The sequence below is a fragment of the Mastomys coucha genome, chromosome X (assembly GCF_008632895.1).
Source record: "Mastomys coucha isolate ucsf_1 chromosome X, UCSF_Mcou_1, whole genome shotgun sequence".
Classification (NCBI taxonomy): Eukaryota; Metazoa; Chordata; class Mammalia; order Rodentia; family Muridae; genus Mastomys; species Mastomys coucha.
The window spans coordinates 106,952,808-106,972,161 of NC_045030.1; the positions used below are offsets into that span (position 1 = coordinate 106,952,808).

General features: G+C 35.9%; 1 protein-coding gene across 2 annotated transcripts in view; it reads left to right on the forward strand.

Annotated features, from left to right (window-relative positions):
- Positions 1 to 8,921: 8,921 nt before the first annotated feature.
- P2ry10 (P2Y receptor family member 10) overlaps positions 8,922 to 19,354 on the forward strand; it is a 13,582-nt gene continuing 3,149 nt past the window's right edge. The window contains exons 1-2 of one of the 2 annotated variants that reach the window (XM_031366637.1): positions 8,968 to 9,118; positions 9,784 to 9,852. The gene's annotated coding sequence lies outside the window, so the exon portion shown is untranslated. Of the gene's footprint in view, positions 9,119 to 9,783; positions 9,853 to 19,354 lie in introns of both variants that reach the window. The other variant, XM_031366631.1, reaches the window with a different exon arrangement.

Below are 19,354 nucleotides of genomic sequence, written 5' to 3' on the forward strand. Positions count from 1 at the left end.
GAAATCCACCTGCCTCTGCCTCCCAAGTGCTGGGATTAAAGGCGTGCGCCACCACCGCCCGGCTTTGTCTCTGTAATTCTTTCCATGGGTATTTTGTTCCACCTTCTAAGAAGGTCCGAAGTATCCATACTTTGGTCTTCCTTCTTCTTGAGGTCCATGTGGTTTGTAGATTGTATCTTGTGGATTGTATTCTGAGCTTCTGGACTACTATCCACTTATCAGTAAGTGCATACCATGTGATTTTTGTGATTAGGTTACCTCAGTCAGGATTACATTCTCCAGATCCATCCATTTCCTTAAGAATTTCATAAATTCATTGTTTTTAATAGCTGAGTAGTACTTTATTGTATAAATGCACCACATTTTTTGTATCCATTCCTCTGTAGAGGGACATCTGGGTTGTTTCCAGCTTCTGGGTATTATAAATAAGGCTGCTATGAACATAGTGGAGCATGTGTTCTTATTAAATGTTGCAGTATCTTCTGGGTATATGCCCAGGAGTGGTATTTCTTGGTACTCAGGTAGTATTATGTCCAATTTTCTCAGGAACTACCAGACTGATTTCCAGAGTGGTTGCAATCCCACCAGCAATGAAGGAGTGTTCCTCTTTCTCTACAACCTCACCAGCATCTGCTGTCACCTGAGTTTTTGACCTTAGCCATTCTGACTGGTGTGAGGTGGAATCTCATGGTTGTTTTGATTTGTATTTCCTTGATGACTAAGGATGTTGAACTTTTCCTTAGGTTCTTCTCAGCCATTTGATATTCCTCAGTTGAGAATTCTTTGTTTACCTCTGTACCCCATTTTGAATAGGGTTATTTGGTTCTCTGGAGTTTATATAATATCATATATATATATGATATTAGCCTCAATCAGATGTAGGATTGGTAAAAATCTTTTCCCAATCTGTTGGTTGCCATTTTGTCCCATTGACAGTGTTCTTTGCCTTACAGAAGCTTTGTAATTTTATGAGGTCCCATTTGTCAGTTCTTGTCCTTAGAGCATAAGCTCTTAGTCTATGTCTTTTTTTATTGGGGAATTGAGCCCATTGATAGTAAGAGATATTAAGAAAAAGTAATTGTTGCTTCCCATTATTTTTGTTGTTTTGTCAGCATTCCTGGGATACCAGCTCTCTCCTGGGAAGACCCCTGTACAGAGGACTGTGGAATAGTCCCACCTCCTGGGTGCAGATTTAGGCAGGAAGGACCCTGTCCCAGCTGCTCTGCAGCTTCTGTGGCCTGTGAGCTCCTGGCTGGTCCTGCCTTAGACAGTCACTGGAGAGAAAAATGGAGATCTCGCCTGAGTCCCAGGGTCAGAGCACTCCTTGGAGACAAGCTCTCCCCTGGCAGGAATGGTGCACAGAGGACTTTGGGACAGCTCCACCTCCTGGGTGCAGATGGAGGCAGGAATGACCCAGTCCCAGCTGCTCTGTTACTTCTGTGGCCTGTGTGCTCCTTAAGTTATTTGAAAATATTCATGCTTGATATTTTAAAGTCTTTTTCATGTGCTTTGATTAAACTGCTTTCCTTGGGGCCTAACACAGTATGGTTTTTGGCCTCTGGAGGAAGTTTATTGTCATAGTTGTTCATGTCTGTGTTTATGTAGTATCTAAGCAGCTGGAGCTATAATGCTTCTGGTGTTTCTGGGTATAGATGCCCAGTCTTTTCTTTAGTAAACATTTTGTTGCTGTTGTTATTGTTGATTATTTATTTTGCTTTTTTCAATACAGGGTCTCACTATGTAGCCCTGGCTGTCCTGGAATGTGCTTTATAGACAGGCTGGCCTTAGAAATACAGAGATCAGCCTGCCTCTGCCTCTCAAATGCTGGGATTAAAGACATGCATTACCATGGCCTGGCTTGTAAATATTTTATTATTTGGTAGTTCTTGCCCAAAGTGGGCCTTAGCTATGCATGGTGGTTATAGAGTTCCTGAAAGGGAGACATTTTGTTTGTCACTTGGGATTTACAATGGAATGAAGATGGGCTAGAAGAAAAGGTTAAAGGGGCAGCAGGTACTAAGTCCCCAGGTACTCACAAAAAGGCAGAGTCCAAGGCATGGATGTGGACTAGGGGGAGTCCTGCTGCAGGCAATGAAGTCTGGAGAGATGGCATGGAGGTCAGGGAAGAGGATGAAGAAACCTTAAATGAATCCCAGCTTCATGTGGTAGTTTTGGCTCTCTGGTAGGAACAGATTCTGAGTCAATGGAGTCAGAAAGGATTGGCGATGAACCAGAAAGAAAGGCTTAAAGAGGCTATTAGAAAGAACTAGGGGGAACATGGGTTCTCTCCATGTATCAGAGTCCCTTTAATTCAGTCTCTTAACCTGTTTTCTCTTGGAATAATTAAAAATATGAGACTAATGATTTATAAGTAAAAGAAGTAAACTTTGGTTCCTGATTGGCTTGAAAGTATAAGAGCATATGTTAAATTTCCAGTGAGAGTGCTGGGCTACTTCCAATTGCGGAAGAAAGACACAAAACAAACACAATGCTTTGAAGAGAAAAAAAGGGGGGCTATAAGTTATTTAATTAAAAAGGAATTTGTCCAGTAATGAGCAAAGAACTTTATACTAATCTCCACCTCACATATATATATTGTCTCATGGAAAACCTCAGGTATTGACAGAACTTTTGGAAGACAATTTATCCATTTACTTAGCCAGTAATTTTCTGGAGACTAATTCTTGTGATTAATGTGTCACTAGAGAGCCATTCTATTAACAGCTAAACCAATGATTTTTAAAGAAAAACAGTAGAAATTATTCTCTGGTATTTTTAGGACACAAATTGCAATTATTATATAAAGTGGTACTACTTGTCTATTTTGATTTTTTAAAAAGATTTATTTATTTTATGTATTGGAGTACACTGTAGCTGTCTTCAGACACACCAGAAGAGGACATCAGATCCCATTACAGATGGTTGTAAGCCACCATGTGGTTGCTGGGAATTGAACTCAGGACCTCCAGAAGAGCAGTGTGTGCTCTTAACCACTGAGGCATCTCTCCAGCCCCTTGAATTTTAATTTTAATGCATTCCATAAAACCTATATAAATAAATTGATAAATATATTTTATAAATAGTACTTTTTATAGAGTAAGTATAATATGTATTTTAAAAAAGGTAGTTTTTCTATTTTATCTTTAAAACATTTTTTGTAATGTCTTGCTCTTTCAATGGATGTTTTACTGACACATTAATAATGTGATTTTGTCTCCACATGATTATTGGCTAAGCAAGTATAGATGTGTCCTCAGAAATTTCATGTGTCAGAACCTGTATATTTTTCAGAAAAATGGAGGAATGGATTAATTAGTTTTCTGCTACAAAGAGAGACCCTGAAATGAGATTATGTTACAAAGTGAGAAATATTCTTTCACATCTATATTACCCTCTTTAATATCTCATATAACGAAAAACAGATTATCATTTCTATTTTTACTTTTAGTCTGTTGTTTTTGCTGTAAAATTTTTTTGATCAAGACGTATGTTATCTCATGGGCATGATGGATTCATTATTGTGAACAGATTAATAACTGTTTTAATGATGTATATGATGAATACCAAAAGAATACAAACAAATGAATCACTACTCTGGGTAGTAAATTTTATTTGTTTTGTTGTTTCGTTTGTTTGTTTGTTTGAGATGGGGTTTTTCTTTCTAGCCCTGGCTGTTCTGGAGCTCACTACATAAGGCTAACTTTGGAGATCTGCATGCTTCTGCCTCCAAAGTGCTGAAATTTGTGCCACCATACCCAGCCTTGGACCCTGAATAATTTTTAAGAGTAAAATAATGTAATTTAAAAAAAAATATATACTGACAACAATAAATGAAACAATGCTACTTGTAAGGAACTAAGATTCTAGACACTTGGGATTCCACACCCTTGAGTTGTTAGTGCTATTTCTAAAAACCTTTTAATAGGAAAGATCCACTTATGCAGTTTACTAATTTTTATTATTCTATTACCAAATAGTTATTGCCCAAAATAATACATTTCATATTTTTATTCATGTCCTTTGTTCTTGGGAAATGGCCAAACATTTAAAAAATCTAGATGTCACAAATAAGGCAAAGTATGCTGTCTTGTCTTTGCATATAAAAAAGATTCTTTTAAAATAACAGGAATACAGGGGAAAAACATTATATTCTTCAAAAAGAAGCTAAACCAAATGGTTCATAAAGGTAGGTGATGAAAAAAATACAGTCTTCATCACATTGCATAATTTTTCAAACTATCAATTTCATTAACAGATGTTTTTCTTTAAAATAAGTGGGACAATTTTACTTTTTTCATCCTTTGGCATTTTGCTCATTGTTCATGTCTTTGGATGATTGGAAACTAAGAGACTACCCAGTGATCCCAGAGCAGGAAGTCCTCTACTGTATATATGTTGAGGCCTCTGACCAGCTTGAGTATGCTGCCTACTTGGTGGCTCAGTGTCTGATAGATGTTGGGGGTTCTGGTTAGTTGAGATTGCTGTTGTGGCCCTCCTCCTCAGCTTCTTCTAGCCTTTCCCTAATTCAACCACAGGAGTCCCCAACTTCAGTCCAATGGTTGGCTGTAAGTGCCTAACTTTCCAGAGACTTGAGGTCCCAGGTCTGGGGTGGGGAGGTGGGGGGCATACTCTTGGAGACTGGGAGGAGGAGGAGGAGGCTGAGAAGGAATGGAATGAGGAATTGTGGGAGGGTAGACAGGGAGGGGGGAAGACTAGAGTGTAAGAAAAAATAAAAGTCCTTAAAGAAAAGAAATCACCCAGAATCAAGTAAAATTTTATCATTTTGGGTGATTTACAGCACATACAATAAACTGATCAGTTTGTCTTAATGCAATATTTTCCCTTGAAAATCCTCTAAAATAGATTTCTTTAGATTTCATATCCACTAAAACTACCTCACTTCTTATGACAGAGGTTCCTCTTAGGTGGCCTCAAGAAGTGTTCCTGTGCTAATAAATGTCTGTGCAATAAGCCTTTCTGGGATTCAGGAAAATGAACCTCTCTTCCAGTTATAAATTGTATTTTTCTTCCTGAAGAAGACACTTCAAGGTACAATTCAAAAACTTTTAATGGAAAATATGCAAAAATAGGCTCCCTTCAAAGACTGATTTATTCCTATTCATGAAGGTTCATTTCCTCTTTCATTTTACTGATTACAGTCTTAAGAATCCTTTAGAGAGAAATAATTCTTTTGAAATTACTCTCCCCCTTCATTTGTACACTTGTTACCCTAATCCACATTCTTATTACCTTATATTTAAGTTACTAACATATCCTCCCAAAAGCTCTCATGATCCAGTTCTGCCTTCTGAGTGTTCTTTTAGGGAATTGTAGAGGCAAATAGTGTTGGGTCAGAATCCTGCCTTTCCTATTTACTTGCTTTCTCATCTTTAAGAAGTTAATTACTCTTGTTTCAATTAAGTAACAGACAAGACAGACCATACTATCAATTCCTATTTCATAGGAAGGATTCAATGAAGTGATATGTTTAAATGGGCTATATTGTTGATAGTATACCAAAAATATTCATAATATTTTTCTTTCCCCTGTCTTAGTTCTCATAACTTCATGGCTCTGATTATTTCCATGCTCTAAGAGCTTTTTTGCATGTATCTACAAAAAATTTCATTATACCTTGTTTCCCAAAATTCCCTGTGTTTTGCAAAAGTGTTTTGTTCAATATCTCTCAAATACAGGCATGGCTATTTTCCCTTTTTTATTTGATAATAATTTTTCTTTCCTAGAACTACTTCCTTCCTTCCTTCTCATTAAATTTGTTATTCATCAGCAATGCTGAAGTTTTACTGTGGTTTTGATAGATTTAGTTAAATTCTATACACTATTCCTTGAATTTCAGTGGGTTTATTTCATCACAATTTTCAAACTTTAGTTTTTGATATTATAATTACATATACCTATATATGAGAACAATTGAAGAAATAAGAGTTAGGATACCATGAATTTGAGAAAGCAGGGATTTTCAGATGAAAGGGGCAAGAAGGACGAAAGAGAAAGATTAAAATGTTATGTTTATATTTTAATTTTAAAAATAATAAAATTTCAAGTTAAACAGAAAACAACCTAACTTACCATAGCCCCATCTAAAGAAATACTACTTATGTAATCACAGAGTTATTTTGTCACATTTAAAGTCTTCAAATTGATAACTTTAAAAATGTAAAGAAATGTTCCTTGCACTCCTGAAATTACAAAAATCTGACAGTCTTCCAGAATGATGTGTTCTACTCTTTGATATGCACAACTTAATATAAACAACAACAATAACCCTTAACATTAAAAAAATCTTAATGTCTACTGAGCAACCAGGACTCACTTACTTTCCCTAGGAGATTCATACTGTGGTCACACAATTTAATTGCAGATTATACATTATACTGTCTTCTCCTAATTGAGAACAGAAGTTATAGTTCTAAATCCCATCACCTTCAGTCAGGATTAAAAAATGTGATTTTTATTTTAGTTCATTAAGTATTTTTTGGGTAATTAATTATAAAATATTTTACAGTGATGGTCTATGGATATACAGACAGAAATCAGAGCATTTAAGAAATGGTTTATCCAAGAGTTTGTGTTGACTGACTCTAATCCAAAAATATTTGAGGTCAAAATTCACTTTTGTGTTATAGTTTTTACTCAGGAGTTGAGGAAATATTGATGTTATGTCAAAAGGGTCCATACTATTGCATAATACTCCAAACTACAAATAAATGTAAAACATAGAAAGTTAGACAAAGACATAACTATTGACTCACAAAAGTCATTAATCTAAAATGACATACTATAAAAAAAATCTCTTTCACTATCAGAGTTGAAACTGGCTCTGTTTTTTAGTAAACTCTGAAAAAGAGGAACATCTAAAGCCATAATAATTAAATCATGCTGGTTGCTTAAGAAAAATTGAGAATTTCCTGATTCTAATTTCAGATAGATTCCCTTAAAAATAAAGTAGATGTTAATGAATAATATTCTCAATAATAACTATTATTACTTATTGAATGATACTTTTACAGCACCTAAAACATTTGAAATCTAACTAAACTTTTCCCAGTGTAGAGAATATATATGATGCAGTAAGCTAAAAGAAAGGAAGCATCAAGGCTGAGAGGAAAGATGGGACAACTGCGCTAAATTTAGATTATTATGGCTGGGATATTGACACACAGACCACCAATTGGACTCAGCACCTAGTTAGTGATGCTTTTTAAGTTAGCTCTTTTTGTTTGTCTATAGATTTTTCCTTCTAGATGACCTATATATTTACCTGAGTTAAATTGTTGTTGCCTGAATTGGGTCAGTAACTTCTGATCTGTTCCTCCCCTTGTTAGAGATGATGATAGGCTTGAATACAAGAGAGAGGTGAGGTAAGTAGTCAAGCTTTCTTCTAGTAACATTAAGAGGCTGTCTGTGAAATGAATGTGGTATGTGGTGACACTGGTCACTTGTCAGGAAAGGGTTTCTTTCTTCCTCTATTCTAGGCTTTGGCCTCAAAGTTCAACAGGTCTGGAAGTATATATGTATTTTTCAGAGAAGGATAATACCCTAGAAAACTGGCTCACAGTGCTCATACTCGCAAGGGACAGATTTGCATCAGGACGCCAATTTAATAATTTATAGTACAGAAAAGAACTGCCAAATGGACTGAGATGTGTGTTGGCCTGTCAGCTTAGTCTCTTTACAGTATGGATGCCAAATCAAAAAACTAAATTAACAACAGATTGGAGCTGGATAAATCTGTGCAATCAGAATTAAGAGGAGGAGTGCAAGGTCAAGCTTGTTTCATTACATAGTTCAGCCAGGAAGAATACCCTATTTCGTTGCCAGTCCTCACAAGTCATGGTCCTATCATCAATCAGCCCAGGCTCTTAGTTTCTAATGCTAAAACCATTTCTTTTCCATCCCTCAATGCCCCTGTGACTTTTTATTGGACATCCCTGATTGCTGGGCCTAGCTCCACTTAGGTCTCTAACGGTTCTGGTTTTCTAAGATGCATTCGTTGCAAAATGAGCTATTGAAGTTCCAGTTTGCCCTCCTACAAAAACGTGGTCTTTCATCAGTCTTATCTGTGAATCAAAATGCTACTCTTTGACTTAACCCACAAGTATTTATGTTTTTCTTCTTTACTATGGTTATTACCCAGAAAGTTCGTTGCAGCTGCAGGCTGCAAATTCTAAGTGTGGTTCTTTCACATGCCTGTAGAGGTTTGTACTACTTTGTAAGTCTTGTTTCTCAGAATTTTTCTGAAATTTAGCTGAAAGTGTTGTTTCTAAGTGTGTGTTATTTAGTTGAATATTTCTGATAATCCCAAAGACATTGTGAAGGATCATTGTGAAGAATCCTATTCCACTAGAGGCAGACCTGGGATCAATCATGCTTTTCATTTACATACATGCACATTATTTGAGAATTTATTTATTCACCCACTTCCGCACTTTTCTTTTAAACATTTGTGAAAATGCTTTGTTTTTAATAAAAAAATAATCTACACATAGCCTTTGCTCTCAGTATGGTGCAGTTTTTAGTATAGCAAAGGCACAATAAATACACAAAACAGGTACACATTAAAAAGTGAATCTAGAAATGGACTGATCGAGATGAGGATGATCTAGATTGAGTAGAAAGTTTAAACTGAGGTAGTCTCATTAGTTTTGACGTATTTTGAAGTTTCTTCAGCCTTTGCCTCCCAGAATTCAAAGAGCAGCAGCTTTCCAGATCGTAGGTAAATTTTCTTTATGTTTAGCTTAGAAGTCTTATCTTGACCCCAAACCTACTGGATTTAGTAAGAAAAACACTTGGGTTGTGGTGGAAGGAAATAAGGTGGGTAAACAGTTAAGAAGGTAAGGATGTATTAGCTGTTTGTAAGCACAATCGAAATAAAGAAGAAATCACACTTGACTAACGTCATCTGCTCAAGGGACTTACCTTCGTTCTGTGCAAGCAAGGTTTCTGTGGTGAGACATTAATGTGCTCTACTTCCTCTTTCAACAATTTTTTTTTTCTCAGTTATCAGCAGGATATGTGCTTGCTGCCCAGAGTTGTACTTTTTTACTCCCATCTCTTTGCAAATATACAAGAGTCTTTATCCCAGCTCAGCATCAGGGTAAGTTCTGGCCCAGCACTTATTACTTTGTGGTTCTGTTTGGGAGGATTGGTGGAGACAGGAAGATCAGGGTAGGGGCAGATGTGAAGGCAGTGTTTTGAATAAAGTGGTCTCTGGTTTCTTGTCTCAGGACTCTTACAGAGGGAACAAATGTGATTGCCTCTGAGTCTAGCCAGGGTTCAAAGTATAATGTAATCGGCCTTCACTGTTACAATAGCAGTATGGAGGATGTGTTATAACTCACTGCTTGCTAAAGGGGATTTCTGTAAAGTTGACAAGGAATAGTGGATGCCACAAAAGGTAAGTACAGGGTTGTATTTAGTCTTATTTGGAACAATTTGACATACTTAGCCAATAAAAGAGGATTTGAACTTGTGCTGTGTATAATTTATTTAGTTACATACAAAAAACTTAGGTTTGAGCTCTTAATGGTAAGCTTACCTTACAGAGATACTGAGACAAATATTATTTTCCTCTAACATGAAGGAAGAATGTCTGATAATTTATTTTGGAGCTAAAAGGACTATACAGATAAAAATCCCTTATGATATGGTCAAATTATCTGAGATAGTGAGATGAAACCACTTAAGAATATTCAGGTAATTAGTGGCAGAATTATAGCTAGGAACTGAGCCTTAAAACACATTATTTTTTTTTCCTTACAGAAGACTGTGCCTTTGAGAAGTAGTATAAAACTACCTATGGCCCTTTTGTTTGCCAGAGTTTGTTCAGAGGTACTCCTTGATTCTTTAACAGTCATTGTTGTTCTAATTTCAATACTTCTAGATAGGAGAATCCCAATGTGAGACACTTATCTTTTCAGTGCATGCACTTAAGAGTGGAGCTAGCAGTGGTGAGTCCAAAGCCAGCTTTTCTAGGGAGTTCTTCATGGCAGACTGTGTGCTTGGAGAATTACAGAATTAGTCTACATACAATGATGCTGACTTTGCCCTGATTTTCAAGAGAGTCTCGATTTTTAGAATTCTTCAAGTGGGGATAATTTTGTCTTGCTTGTTTAAACAGATGTAGAGAGTCATTGTTATATTTATTAATTAGAGAACTTTTGCAAAACTAAAATACAGGGTACACGGGTAGGTGATATGCAGATATACTTAGGGTTTCTAATTGTCTGAACTATACTGATTATCAGGCCATACATTTAGGACAGTTACTTTTAAAAATGTTTTTGTGCTGAATTCATTCCCTTATTTGGTCAAACACAGTTCTTTTTAGAGCCTAATTGAGTAAGTTGTTCAGTTCGAACTGTATGGACTATTAAATCCAAGGAGTGGAAGAGCAAAGAACTCCAAGTGAATGTGTACAGTTTTGGGGGAAGTTCAGGGGTGGTACTTTGTGGCTGTGTTTGAGATAAGTGATTTGGCATCCTATGAAGCTCATGCCATGGTTCTAACAAAGAACACAGAGATGTTTGCTGTGAAACTGCAGTATGGACAATATTCCACAATCAGGGCAATGGTTGGGTGGGCAGTTCTACAGTGCATTTTAATTAAATTATCCCAAATGTTTACTTGAGCTTCAGATCAAGATTTGAAAGCCATTAGTTCCTTCAAGAAACAAACGAACAAAAATAATGTAGTGTTGCTACTGTAAGTAAGCAATACTGTACTCAGAACAATCTATTCACTGCATTGGTACTTTGTAACTATAGTGTATGTTGTCACCAAGACGAATGTGGACATGTGTACTTTCAGCAGTTTTATTAGAAGAGTGGATTTTACTTTTGTCCACATGTCTCTAGTTCTTTTTCTTTTTCAATTTTTCTAAGACAACAAGCCCACAGACTACCCCTATTATCAAGGAAAATAGAAATAATATTGATATACAGGTTTGCTAAGTTGTGCTGGTTTCTTAATGACAAGAAGTTAAGAAGAGGAGAGCTGAGAGCCATAGAACTGGTACTTAGAGAATGAATAGAGCTTAATCCCAGAACTGACTTTCCATACTGAGTCCATTGCTTAATAGGTTTGGGAAAGCCGGGCAGTGGTGGCGCACACCTTTAATCCCAGCACTTGGGAGGCAGAGGCAGGTGGATTTCTGAGTTTGAGGCCAGCCTGGTCTACAGAGTTGAGTTCCAGGACAGCCAGGGCTAAACAGAGAAAACCTGTCTCGAAAAAAAAATCTCCTGTCTTCAGTCTTCCCTTTCCTACAAGTCTTGCTCAACCCAGCACTCCTTCTATCAAAGCCAAAATCAAAATGTACCAAAATTTCTATCTGCAATCTACTGCGATTTGAGCCCACAAGCAAAACTTCATAAAAAATCCTTGATTTGGATATGGCACTCCCCTGACACCTGGTGGGACTATCTAAGATCTGGTGGGCAGTCACTTGTCATATATGTGTAGCAAATATGGATAAAAGTACTAGAACTATATCCAAGAAGTGCAGCATCTTTATCTTTAAGGAGAGTATATTCTGTATAAAGCATCTTAAAATATTTTTCATCCATGCAAAAACTTGTTTAGAAAGAGAAAATTTCAGCTTTTTTCTAGTTTTATGAAGAAATATTATTACAAATCAAACTGCAATACTTGTCAGACTTGGAGAAATAAAATTAGTTCTGATGAGAGTCAATTTCCTGGTCTGTTAAAGGTATAATAATAAAACTCTTATTCATACAAAAATTATTGATATACATAAGAGTAGCATCAGGTAACTTACAGGAAACACAGGGACTTGGATTTAGTATTTTACTATGAGTTAAGGACAAATCTCATATCATTATCATATAGATATGTTTGAGTTGTCTCTTTGTGAAAACTGAATATTAATAGGGTTATTTAGGGAGGGGAGCTGCTTTTTGGTACCTATTAAAATCTTGGCCTCAGCATTAGTGAATAAGACTCAAAAGCCTGATATAAACCCATATTTTGATGCAAAATTTATTTCTACAAAAATATAGTGCTAAATGATGAAATTCTACTTAAGCATATAAGATTCCTGCTGGAAATAGAAAACTGGAATAATACGCTTTTAATTTCTAACATGTCCTGATTTTGTGAAGTTTAACTTCATTTATTTCAAGAGAAGGAGAGTGAAAAATTATGGCTTTTGACTTGGAAAGTAGCTCATGTGACAGACATTCTTGTTTGCTAACATACACCTACACTATATACTCTTGCTTGCAAAAAGTTCCTACGCTCTGTCTAGACCTTTGTTCAATATGGATATATGCCATTCTAAGATATGCAATCTTACTATAAAGAGTACATTTTCTTAGTGAAATCTGCAAATATGGTAAGAATTAGAAGAAGAGGGAAGCTAAAGTACAGTTCTCCAATGCTGGAGAAAAATAAGGGCTGAAGTGGGCCCTTGAGACAGGAGGAAACTATTGACTTCTGAAAGAAAGGATTTTATCATGGAGAGTACATATACATTTGATATGTCTTGGACCAATTAGCATGTTACATTTTAGAGTAGAGTTTAGTGTTGATTTTGGAAAGATATGTTCATGGAAAAGACAGAAATGGATGAATCTTGAATCTTGATAGAGGGCACAAATTTCAAATGCACCAGTTTAAGAAGGAGGTCAATTTTATATCATTTTATAATAAAATTGTCTGACTTTCGGGGCCTAACCAGTGTATTATCTTACTTATTCTTGAAATTATAAGTTTCATGTTGTATCAACTTTAGAGCTTATTTTTTTCTCACTTCAACTGCTTTAGTAGTCAGGAGGAGCAGTTTTGTTGTTGACTTAGTCGTTTGTGGTCTGGGTACTGAATATAGCATGTTCCACACATTTTTGGCAAGGCTGAACTGTTTTTTTGTTTTGTTTTGTTTTGTTTTGTTTTGCTTTTTGGTTTTTCGAGGAAGGGTTTCTCTGTGTAGCCCTGGCTGTCCTGGAACTCACTCTGTAGACCAGGCTGGCCTCGAGCTCAGAAATCCACCTGTCTCTGCCTCCCAAGTGCTGGGATTAAAGGCAAGCGCCACCACTGCCCTGTAAGGCTGAACTGTTAAACAACCTACCTATACCAAAATGACTTGGATTTTTTGTGTTCTGTCTTTTAACACTAATTTCCACAGTGTTGCTAAAGGGATCACTCTGAACTTTAAGTATAGTTCCATTAGAATTCTCATCAGTATCATTTAAAGGATTCTATCTTTCCCTCAAATGCTTTAGAAACTTTTTATAATATGGTACCATCTGCTTTAATCATCTTTCCTTTAAACTAGCTTCTCTTAATTGATACTTTTATAATCTAATCCTATTCAATAGTTTTCATAGAATGACTACTATCCCATTCTAATACCATGGGAATTTTGAAAGTTTCTTCTCCTATATTCTGCTTACACTCAAAACTGACTGTTGAAATTCCATTATCTTTCAAGTTTCAATTTTTGAACTTTTCTATGCAAAACTTCTATTTCTACAGAAATATCTTTAGCACATTTTTCATGGAATGTTTTTAAATTGTGTTATCTTGAATTATTCTTACATTCTCTCACATATGACTACAAGGTTCTTTCTAAAAGACTTATTATTTTAAATTTTATGTGTCTGTTTATCTGTATATCACATGTACATGTAGAAGAGGGCATTAGATCTCCTGGAACTGAAGTACTGTGTGACTGTTAGCCTACACGTGGGTACTGAGAATCAAACTCAGGATGTCTGCAAGAACAAGTGCTCTTATCTGTTCAGCTGTCTCTTCAGTCCACTGATATAAACTTCTTGAGAACATCAGCCAAGTAAATTCTTCTCCAGAATTTGTTATTCAACTCACCTATCCTCAGTAGTTAGCATATATCATATACACGTGAAATATCTTCTTGCTAGATTAAATTACAAATTAAGTCCCATAGGAATGTCATTAATAACAATTAGTTTTTACTGGCATGCTGTGGAAGCCTTTAATGAAAAGGTGCAACTAGACTTCAGTCTTGAAAGATTGCTACAGTATAAATAGAATAGTCAACAATTCAGGCAAACTAGGCTTGATTTTATTTTTTTTCCCAGACAAAATCTTAATTTTTCTCCCTAACCCTGTCCCTATAGAAACCAATTTGAGAGTAGAAACATCTCGGCTCAACTGCCACCTTCACTCAGTTGAGAAACTTTATATCCTAGAATTTCATAGAAGCAAGAGAATATGGCACAAAGGCCAGTAAGAGGCCTATTCACCAGACTATTGATTTGAGTACTAATGTAAAATAATTCTGTGGCTTTGAACAAGACCCTAATTTTTTTCATGAATATATCATCTTGCTAACAAAACCTGTGGTATCTGTTCTACTTACCTCACAGGTATAAAGATTCCTTATTACCCATGCCCTTCACCTCAATTCACATGCTATATTGATTTTTATAGATATTTTAGAGATTTTTTTTTCAGTGATTTCTCTAAAAAAATTCCCCTAGTGAGCTTCAGAGGGATATTTGTGAAGATTCATTGTTTTCCTCAAAATTCACCCCAGGATCCATTGGGTTGGATTCTACCTCAAAAGTCCATGGTTGCGGGGGTGGGAGGAGGTAAATACAAAGAGACATTTTCCTTTTAAACTTGATTTCTAAATGTAAAGAGCTTTGAGATGTATAGATTCAGTCTTTACATTGCCATTTTGAGTCCCAAAAGCAGATAAGAAAACATTTGCTAAAAAAAATGAAGCAAGTATACCTATCTGTGATACATTTATAATGTGCAATGATTATTTTTTTAAAATATAAAAAGCCATGAGAATCTTATTTCAAGGACTGTATTTTTAAGCCTCTACAGACCTGACTTTCCTAAGTAGTAAAGGGTAGGTAGATTCTGAGGAGTCTAATAATCCAAATGAGAAGACAAATTTTTTTTTTTAGGAAGCAACAGATAATTAAAGTGTAGTGTTTGATAACTTCATGAACTCAAGATTTTCATTTTTGCAAAATACTTTGAGTTTAGAGCTTTGAACCACTTACATACAAAATTTCTTTGAATGCTTAATAGCCATATGGTGATGGATAAAACACTCTTTTATGGTACCAATGAAGTTAACAAAAGGATGAACAGTGTGGTGAGCAAAGGATTAAGTGGGCCTGTACATTTCAAATGCTGATGCTATAAAGATTAAGAATAAAGAACATGTAATGATAAATAGAATTCACTTGAAAGCTCAAATTGTAAAGCTTCTCTGACCTCCAAACCAAGAATAAGAATAGCTAAATGCATAAAGACATGGAATGAGGCCATTCTGAATAGAGGGATGAACAGATGCAGAAAAGGGAAGCACACACTCAGGAATGAATCATGAATTTCACATCTCTTCATGAGTCAGGAACCAAAAATATGTCTAGGTTAAAGGAGAGCAATGTTGGTAAAGTAAGTAAAGGAAGCTATCCAGAAATTGAGAGAGCAAGGGAAAAGGAGAGACGGGGCTAGAGCAGCACAGACAAAGCTAGAGAACGAACAGTGATAGAGAACAGTTCCCAAAACAGAGAAAATGAGGGGACATGCTGGATATTTTTGTCTTAGTCGATTTTTAGATTGCTTTTATTTCTTAAACTTTATTTCTTAAATTGAGGGATGACACAAATTCTTCAGAGCAAGCGAGCTATTCCTGCTCTAAGGTGTTATATTTCTGTTGAAGCAAGAATAAATTCCCTATCTCTACCCAGCATGGGGATTTTACACTTCATTTTTACCAAGGAGCTGAGGGAAACCTCTTACTATTTCCTCTTCTGTTTGGAGAAGAGTTTTGGTAACCAGGTCATGAGAAATTTGTGACTAATTGTGATTTTCCAAGTAGTATATGTGACAGATTCAGAGGCACACAAACCCATAATAAAAAAAGGTGCAAACTGGCCTTGTGTTTTCTGTTTTGGCCAAACTGAGCTTGGCTATTTAACTCAAGGGTGTGATGCTCTGTTAGCAAGTGAAACTGTATGCACTGGTAAAGCAAGGAAAAAAAAAAAACCAATCCAACAAATACCCATGTTTGTTAAGTTTAAAAGTGGAAGTGGGATTTGATTGGGCTTGAGGTGTTCTTAGTTCTTGAAATTGTAGATTGCTGTAGCTCCCTTTGCTCTCTTGGCAGCCTCTGCACTGGTAACAACAAATGACAGCAGAAGTAATGTCAACATTAAAGTCATTGTGGTTGTTGGGAAGAATTCATTTTTACTCAGTTCACCATGGCATAGAGCTTTCTCCATGGCAGACAGAAAACAGAGACAGAGCTCGTCACCAGTGACCCACATCATTAAGTTAGGCTTTTCCTCCTAACATTTCCAGAGGACTACAAGCTGAGGACATAAAATTTGACATATGAGCCAACCAGGGGCATTTCCTTTTGATTCTGTGAAAATGGTATATAAGCTAACTACATTTTAAAGTCACTCCTAGTTGCAGGGAGGCAAGTGACAAAATACCTTAAGACTTGGAACAACCCTACAAAAGAGTATGCTTTGTTTTTACCTCTGTGGTGATTTGAATGACACTCCCTTGGTCAACAAGACAGGAAGGTTTTGAGAAGGATGAGGAGGTATGGCTTTGTTGAAGAAGGTGTGACCTTGTTGGAGGTGACTTGTTATGTGACTGGGATTGAGCACCGAGATTTCAAAAGCCCATTGAAGGGCCAGTTTCTGTCTGTCTCTGTCTGTCTCTGTCTCACTCTCTTTCTGCTGACTATAGATCAGGATGTAAGACTCCCAGTTACTGTTTCCGCTCCATGTTTGTTTATTTCCCACTATGATGAGCATGTACAATCCTCTAAAGTTGTAATCAAACTTCCTAGTAAATGAATGTTTAGCAAGAGTGGCCTTGGTAATGGTGTCTCTTCACAGTAGAACACTAACTTCCAACTTCACTAAATCTCTCTAAACATTAGTCTCTCCATCTATGTTATATGATGATAATAATATATATCAATTATTATAATTTGTAATAACAATAGACAATAATTTATACTAGTAAATTATGTAAATAAACATTGGGATACCTCTTTTACTGATCCTGGTCTACAGCCTTCATGGTTAAAATATGATTTCCTTCCTTTCACCTTTGAGTTCCTCTCTATTCGAAGCCCTCCAAAAACACACAAGATGCCCACATTACTTTTTATGACATATCACCAATGATAGGTCAAGTAGATTTACATATGAAAGAGAAGAATAGGCAAAGTGAAAGTACTTGGGTTCTTTCCTTTCTGTGAAATTGTAATTTGGAGTTCTGTTATGCTATTCCATCTCTGTTGCAATGGGACTAAAAATGGTATCAGATACCATTCATCCACAAAGAAAGAGAACTTAAAACTACAATATTCCATTGTAGTAAATATATTAAACAGGTAACAGAATAGAAGTAAAAATGGAAGAAGCCACTTCACATCAGAAACAACTTTGGGGCATGCTTGCTTCCTTCCTTCCTTCCTTCCTTCATTCACTCCTTCCTTCCTTCTCCCCATTCTTCCTTCCCTTCTTCCTTTCTTCTTACTTTCCTTATTTCTCTTTTCTTCCCCTTTAAGCTTTTAATAAAATAATTGTCCTTGCAATCTCATAAAAAGGATGCTTGTGCAAATTGTTGTAGGGAGGGAAATGAAGATTGAGAAAAATATCTATAAAAATTAAAACATCTCCCACTTGAGTTCTAAGATCTTTAATTTATCAATCTGTCTTTAGTCCTAGCTTCTTTTTCCTGTATTATGTATAGGTTCAATAGGTGATTTTAAAAGGGCCTTTCTAATCTGAGATTTTATATGGTAGTTAAATAAGATGATAAGTCTGCTGTTACTTTCCATTGTCTTCTGCAGGTAACCTCTACAACTCTGTCCAGAACTTGAGAAGCCCTAACAGATTAGTTTACATTTTTGATACCTCAACATAATACATAACTAAAACAACAATGAATCATCATATGATATAAAATGTCTAAAAGTTTTGTTCTTATAATGATTACTTTAATAAACACTCAAAATTAAATTTTAAGTTGTTCTCAAAAAGTAGTTTGGACAGCCTGTTTACTGGTATTAGAGCAATATTCACTGTGACTATTAGATAACATGTCCTCTGCTGACATTGCACCAGTATAAGATTCTTTTAAAAATGTTAAATATTTTTGAGAATATAATAATATAATTTTTCCCCTTTACCTTTTCTTATTCCAATTCCTTCAATGTATATACCTTACTTTCAATAAAATTCATGGTTTTTTTGATATTTTTGTTGTTGTGTGCTTGTAAATATATAAATATAACCTGCTCAGTCCATATAATGACAATTATATGGATATGTTTTCAGGACATAAATGGTTATTTGGTACTGGATAACCAATTAGTCTGTTCTTCCCTAGAGAAAACTTATTTCTCCACTCATTACTGCCTGTAGTTTTTTATTATTATTTTTATTTTTTAGTGGTCAGCATCAAAAGTTATGTAGGGTTATAGCCTCATGAATTTTCCCCTTCCACATTAACATATCTATATGTGTTGTCCCTTTTTGGCTCATGTTTAGGCAGTTATTTTAATAAGGTTTAGTGAAATGTCTGCTGTAGTTTCTCCTCCAAAATTCGTGACTTCACTATCCTGGGGTAGTTGATTTGGTTTCCAGTACCAGGTACAATTTCCCTCTTATTGAGTGGGTGGGCCTTATGTCCAAATTAATACCAAGGTGTGAATTCTAGTATTGATTGTACCCTTGGGATTATTATGTCATGCTGGTTGTTTATGTGAGTCAATAGGTATCATAGCTATCAGTTGCTCTCATCCTTTGGAAACTTCTATGATGCCTTCTAGTACCACAAATTTCTCATACCACGAATGCTAGTTTTGAAGGAGGAGGCTTTCAGATAAAGCTCAAGTTCTCTGGGACCTGTGTCCAAAGTGCATGGTGTCTTCAGCAATATGGACTTACCTTGCACCTATGTTAGGCAAGGGAAACAGCAATAGGCTATACTGCTTTGGGAATCTATTGAATATCACTAAGCAGCAATTCAAAAGAGTCTTCTCGTGCCTGGAATTGGGCTTTTGGTAGATGGTGTGTCTCTTGGCAGAGAATTGTCAGCCTGAATAGGAACATTTCATTTAAGTTTTATATTTATATGTATATACAATAACATGTATAATGGTGGAGGGATCTTCAGAGAGGGACACCTAAGCAGTATGCTTCCAAAATTACAAGAAGGAAGTATTCATAGTTCAGAATGTGAAATTATACATTATTGAAGTGTTTTATGTAAACCGAGAATGGGACACAAGTTCAGGGAGATGGAACAACTTCAAGAGGATTCAAGTAGTGAGCTGCTATGA